Below are 7,122 nucleotides of genomic sequence, written 5' to 3'. Positions count from 1 at the left end.
ATTAAAACGGTTGGTTTCTTCATCCACTCCTGTATAATTGCATTGTAAAAAACACAATTTGAATACAAAATGTCGACAAAAATCTCTGTTCATAAGTGATTACAGATTTAAAGGACAAATGCTACTTATATTTCATTGATTGGTTTGCTGGATTCATGAGGCAACTAATAAGAACTTTATCTTAATTAATACATTTCTTTAATCTAAGACTTTTATAGATTCTGTAAGACTGCTGCACAATAGAATATGTGTGATGAATAAAAATGAATTAGTTGGAATACTTTGAATTTGAAAATTCAAAAAAAAGAGGGAATTGAAAAGTGAAAATTAGGATTTCATTCATTTTTCTATTCTACTGTTTGGAAGTATGTCCCACGATAGTACATGTTGTTGATATACTAAGGAGAGTACAATACAAAGAAGTTAATTTTGTTTGTATAATGGACAAATGGATTGGATATCGGTTTTCAATGTTTGATATAGGGGTAAGGGCAGACGCCTAACCATTATAGGAGTAATTTGGTTTTGTTCAAGGCATTAACAGTAAGGTCTTGAGTATGTTGCAGAGTTGGTAGTAGTGAAACAAATCACACGCAAAGTTCAAGTCTACATAGGTTGTACCTATAGAACTATTAAGTTACCCTCCTTTACATAATCCTCATTGGAACTCAAATATATTTCTAATTGTTCCTTAAATATTGGTACACCATCAGTAATAGTGTCTTAAATGTTGAGTTTAGTTTAGTGACCAATATAACGTTGAGAGTAATAATAGTTGATATATAGCCTATTGTGGGTTAGCTGTATAGTTGTTGCTTTTCACAGGCAAATAGCTCATCTCAAATTTGTTTGGGTTGGATGCTTCCATCTTAGTTGGGCAATCAGTTAAGGAGTTTGACAGGGTGTCATCATACAAATACTGCTATTTGGTCGATAATACACTTGTAGTGAGTTAGCTTATTTAAGATTTTGATAGGCTTGAGTTATATATTATCCATAGTGCTTGAATATTGGTGTACTTTTAGTGGTTGAAGCATTTCTTGTGCCTAGTTATTATTATATTACTTATTTGCTTTTTCAAAAAAAAAAATGAAAACCTTTAATAATCTATTTGACCATTGTAAGTGATTAGCTTGATTTTGGATTTTTTTTTTTCGGATGAAGAATAGCATAACATTCTTAAGGTAGTGTAATAAAGAAAGTGACAATAGCAAAGCAGTTGGAAAATTATCACAAACATATTAATTTAATATTCTTGCAAGTTCAAATAGGATATCATAGCAGTAGTTAAGGCATAAACAAAACAACAAAGACCACCATTAAGTTTCACAAATGTTACCAATGAACATGGCACACTTGTGTTACAATTGATTTAATGCACAAACTCTGTGCTTAAGAACAAAATAAGAAATTAATGCATATAGTAGAAATGTCATAATGCAGATGTGGCATATTCAGATCAAATCTTCTCCTTCTTAATCAGCTTCCTAGATCTGGTTGATGATAATGGTGAATCAAGGTTGGTAAACTCAAGTGATTGACCCTTTGCAGCACTTCTTTTGGCTGGAGTTTTGTGAGAGTTAGCCGAAATGTCATTATCGGCAGTAGCAGATAAGTTTGGCTGCATAATAACAATAGTGAGTTGGGAATAAGTAAAGCAAAGGTGTTACATTGTTAATAATAAAACAGTAAGTTCGAATTTATAAAAGGTAGAATGTGTATCATACAGTGGACATAATTGAATCGTCTAAGCAAGCAAACTTGTCAATATCATCTTGTGTAAAACTCTGAAAACAATTTCAAATAAAACACATAAAAAAAGTGTTATATATCAGTCCAGAAGATGGATAAAAAAGAAAATAAGTAACTCTTTTATGTTATGAAATAAAATACAATTGAATAAACCTGAATCTGAGGTGAGGCGGTAATTGGTGCCACTTCTTCAATTAGTTAAATGGTTTCTGTGGCTTTGCATGAACTCTAACATGAAAATGTTTATAACATCAGTTGCAAGATCAAGGGTCTTGAGAAAAAGGTTTGTATTAATAGGCAAAGTTATTCAGTTTATTTGATATACCTCTGCAACAGGTAGTTGTTCTTGCATTTTGGCAACCAACTCTTTGCTATCCTTACAAAGGGACACAAATGCTTAACCCCCCCATCCAGGCTCCCCAATCCAGGTTGCCACTTCACTCTAAAAGCTAACTTCCTCTCCATAAGATGGTCCATAGCTTCAGGATATTCTTGAGGGTTGCCTAGACTGCACTGAAAATGTAATTAAATAATTATGTCATAGTGAGTTGGGAATTAGAAATTATTGAAAACACAATCCATATTATTCTTAAATGAAACTTTTTCTATATTCTCAAGTATAGTTGCAGTCATGCCAAGCAACTGCGGTCATGCTAAGCAACTCATCAAGTGTATTATCCCAAAACACAAACTTTGTTGTCTCTAAGCCAGCCATCATAAACCTCAACATCCAACCTATACCTTTCATTGTTTTCCTTCTTTTCCAATGCATCGTGATCAACCTATTAATACAATATATCAGTTTAATATATGATGAACTTAAAATAGGTATAGTTCAAAATTATATGTACATAACAAAAAATATATAATTTGTAAGGTTGAGTTTAATATATGTGGGGGTGTACCATATTATGAATACAAAAGAAAAATAAGGTTCAACACTCAGCTCAAAAGATAAATTAACATGTTATATTGTAATTAGACTGTACAAATAAGACTACTAAACAGTAAATGAACTAACAAATAGGTTAATCAGTGAAACAAAATATAACAACATATTTCGATCATGTTTCAATTCTTTTTTGTTTTTCCTATTTCCTGTTCCTCTTTGAAAGAAAAGAAGGCTGTAAAACTGAAATATAACAACATAAAATTGATGAGAAACCACAACAACATTTTATCAAAGACATCATGTTCATATAGAAAACTGAAATAAAACAACATAAAATTAATGAGAATCAACGCATTTTATCAAACACATGGTGTGCATGTATACAATTGCAATAAAACAACATAAAGTTTACGAAAATTCACAACATACATTTTATCAAACACATGATGAGAAATATCTTTCATTGCTGAAGCATTGATTAGTGTTTTAAATCCAAAAAAAAACTTTTCTTTTTGGTTTGATTTTTTTGCAATATTCATGAAAAAATAATGAATGTATATATAAAAACTAATTATAGATATCTGAGCTAATTGTGATAGAATAGCGTGCATCGTCTATGGCACATAAGATTATTACTAACCACACTGGTAAGTAGGAAAATTAAGGCATAATTTGACCTTCAACAAAGACATAATTGCATCAACACTTTTCTTAGATGAAGCTTATAATATTATAACCCTCTTTAACTTTATTGCTTGTTGAAACTCCTCCTTCTCAATGATTTTACAGATACATACATACACAAAAGATCAAAAAAGAAAACATATTGATTTGATTTGAGATTATAGAAGAGAACTTCTTTTAGCACTATAACTTGTGAATGTGAAAGAAAACAATCCCAAATGAGTTTTAAGCAAGAATACCTCAGACCCAACCACATAGTAAAGCTAAAAAATAATCTTGATGGTTCAAGGAAGGTTTCTCCAACACACCACTCACCTATCCAAAAAATGCAGCAAGTATACTTCCTCTCCATAAGATCGTCCATAGCTTCAGGATATACTTGAGGTTCGCCTAGACCGCACTGAAAATGTAATTAAATAATTATGTCATAGTGAGTTGAGAATTAAAAATTATTGAAAACACAATCCATATTATTCTTAAATGAAACCTTTTCCATTTTCTCAATTATAGCGGTAGTCATGCCAAACAACTCATCAAGTGTATTATCCCAAAACACAAATTTTGCTTTCTCTAAGCTAGCCATCATAAACCTCAACATCCAACCTATACATTTCATTGTTTTCCTTCTTTTCCAATGCATCATGATCAACCTGTTAATACAATATATCAGTTTAATATCTGATGAACTTAAAATAGGCATAGTTCAAAAGTATATGTACATAACAAAAAATATATAATTTGTAAGGTTGAGTCTAATATATGTAGGTTTGTACCATATTATGAAAACAAAAGAAAAATAAGGTTCAACACTCAGCTCAAAAGATAAATTAGAACTGCTCAAAAGATAAATTAACATGCTATAGATCTCAAGCTACCATTCAATGTTTGCACTGATAGCAGAACAAAAAATACACATACACTCTTTATAGTATCATATATTTTAAGCATTAAAGGTATAAAAGACGGATTTTATTGGGAGCTTTAAAGGTATACAAATCATACATTTTACCTTTGACGAATGTGATGAAAGATTTTAAGCGTTTAAGGTTGAAAACATATATTTGAAGCGTTATGGCTAGAAAACTATGATTTTAATCGTCGTAAAACATACCAAAAGATGAAAAATTAGACCTTTTTATCGTAAACAGCGACAATGAAAGATTGTTAACGTGAAAACATATATTTTAAGCGTTAAAGCTAGAAAACACAAATTTTAATCGTCGTAAAACTTACGAAAAGATTTAAAATCAGACATTTTTACCGTAAACGACGGCAATGAAAGATTGTAAGCGTGAAAACATAGATTTTAATATGGTGTCCATATCAATGTCTATACTTATAATCAATATAAGGACATAACTAAACATTAAAATGTAACATTTGAGTTAAAGATGTAGGTAAGAAAACTGATCAGTATGGACACAATGAAGGAAGAGCTACCAAGAACTTGTATGTATCATAGTTGGATATGAGAAAGATAATCATATTTTACCTTTTGTAACTCACTTTCCATGGAAGAGCTACCAAGATTCAACTTCATAGACATAAATTAAAAAATGTTAATTTCATATTGGAGAAAATATTTATATAAAAACCTGCATTAAAAGCAAACTTTGGTTAACTGTTGAACAAAAATGCATATGAAAAACAACCTCCTTATCTTCTTTAGCTCCATTTGCGCAAGCTTCATTCCAAAAAAAATGAAAAGTTAAATTTTCAAGGTTTAAAATGACAAAGGAAAGAAGAATGAATGAAAGGGAGAGAAAGAAACCTTACCTAGTATTTGCTGATTTTTTTCCAAAGAACAACAACAACTAAATTCATGTTTGATAACCCTTTTCTAAAAGTCATTGATTTCTAGTATGTCTTCATTGATAAGCAGTCTTGTACCATTCCATCCATTTGATACTTGTACAGGATAATAATGCATATTAAGTGGAATAACATGTTCTCTTTACATTACATACTAATACCTTGCATTGTGCTTATCTTAGCACCTTGCATTTTTCTTCCCTCAATGGTGGCCAATTTAAAAAAAAATTGAAATGTTAGCAAACAAATTCCACAATAATGATCAATGAGTTTATCAAAGTACTCATAATTCAATAGTCATAAAAAGAACATGTTATAATATTGGGAAATCAATATAATCAATGCACTTAAATTTCAATCTCCAACATACAAAACAAAATGGAGGTGAAAAACAGAAAAAAATTATAACAAAATATGAGAGACAAAAGCAATGAAAAGAGATTTCACAAATCAAAGCAAACTCATAATAAAACTTAGGTAAAGTGGAACAAACTTCATTTTAATTATAACATATGTTCAAAGTTTAATCTTTGAAAACAAAGTTTAAAGTTGAAATCTAAACTCCAACTTTGAAAAAAAAGTTATGAAGTTAAGGGTTAAAAAAAAGTGTAATCTTTTAAAATAAAGCAAAACTTTCATTAAAAGTCTATTTCATGATGGATCTCAACGACACAACATAAAATTACCTTTTGCATCCCAATTTCCATCGAAGAAGTAGCTCCGTTCACCTTAAAAAATAAAAATAAACACTCTATTAATGAAACATTCCGCGTTCAAATAGCGATAACGAAACGCGCGTTAATGTATTGCAAAGTTAGTAAATAAACACGTAGGTGTAAGGAGGAACAACGAAAAAGAACAAAACATGTTGATCTTTAGCCTTCATTTCTTCAACCTGCATTCAAGTAAGAAAAAAGTTTCATTAACAGTAAAAATTTCATTTCTTCAACCTGTTGATTTTTGTTAGACATTTTATCAAACACATGGTGTGCTTGTATGAATCTGAAACAAACAACATAAAATTGTAATATGTAATTAAATTCTAACACACCAAATTCCAATAAGAAGAAATCACAAATTTTACACACACACAAACAGAGATGATTTTATAGAAGAAAATGACTAACCCAATAGTTCTTCTTCCTTCCTTTGTATTATTCTTCTGCGGAGTTTCTTCTTTCTCCGTTCTTTCGCCGATGTTGTTTTCTTTCTCGGTCTCCGATTGACTGTGAGAGAAAGCAAAAGAAAAAATGAAGAATGAGAAAGAAAGAGAGGAAGAGAGAACACGTGAGAAGAAAGAGAGGAAGTGGATCTTGGATTTGACAAATCTAAAATTTGAAATTCAAAATAAAGTGAATGAGTTGGTGGGAGATGAAATATTATGTTGGGTAGTGTGAAATAAATTTGTGAAATACCATTCAAGGTCAATGTCTTACCTTTGAAACAAAAATGCCAATGTGATATGAGAGAAGGGCAATGAGGTAAATGCGCTTCAAGGTGAGGCCAGAAGCAATGAGAAAACTTTCATCATTTAATCCCAAGATTGCCCTTATTTTTAGTAGTAAAAAAAACGAAAAAAAAAATGCCAAAAGGGCAATCTCGGTATTTTGGTGGTATCTTATTTTCTTATATTTATAGTAGATAGTATTTGTCAAAAAAAAGGTCTATAGTAGTCGTTAATATAATTCAATTGATGACTACTAAATATTAAGAGAACCAAAATATAAATATGAATTAAATTTTTCACTTCTTCATATTTAAATATGAAAGTCTAAGCACTATTGACAAGAGTGGGGGTAAATGGCGGGGGGAGTGGAGGTGGCATAGACGGTAGTTTGCTTGGGAGGTGGAGCTTGTTGTGAAATGTTATGCTGCTTTGTAAAATTATTTTTTGCAAGTAAATATTAATGATTTACAAAATTGACAACTCTATCCTAATGAAACTTACTCGGTCAACAAAATTTATTATTTGTTATCTAAAA

General features: G+C 30.5%; 1 long non-coding RNA gene across 1 annotated transcript; it reads right to left on the bottom strand.

Annotated features, from left to right (window-relative positions):
• Positions 1-1,231: 1,231 nt before the first annotated feature.
• On the bottom strand, positions 1,232-6,638 carry LOC123919918. Its single transcript, XR_006813366.1, has 13 exons — positions 6,577-6,638; positions 6,268-6,366; positions 5,827-5,868; positions 5,105-5,336; positions 4,981-5,012; positions 4,821-4,862; positions 3,816-3,978; positions 3,644-3,728; positions 2,494-2,534; positions 2,078-2,265; positions 1,906-1,980; positions 1,728-1,787; positions 1,232-1,621 (listed from the first exon to the last, which is right to left on the bottom strand). It is a non-coding gene; the product is annotated as an uncharacterized LOC123919918 (long non-coding RNA).
• Between the last annotated feature and the right edge of the window lie 484 nt (positions 6,639-7,122).

Source organism: Trifolium pratense, linkage group LG4 (assembly GCF_020283565.1).
Source record: "Trifolium pratense cultivar HEN17-A07 linkage group LG4, ARS_RC_1.1, whole genome shotgun sequence".
NCBI classification, from domain to species: Eukaryota; Viridiplantae; Streptophyta; class Magnoliopsida; order Fabales; family Fabaceae; genus Trifolium; species Trifolium pratense.
This window is presented reverse-complemented; position numbering and strand designations above follow the sequence as displayed.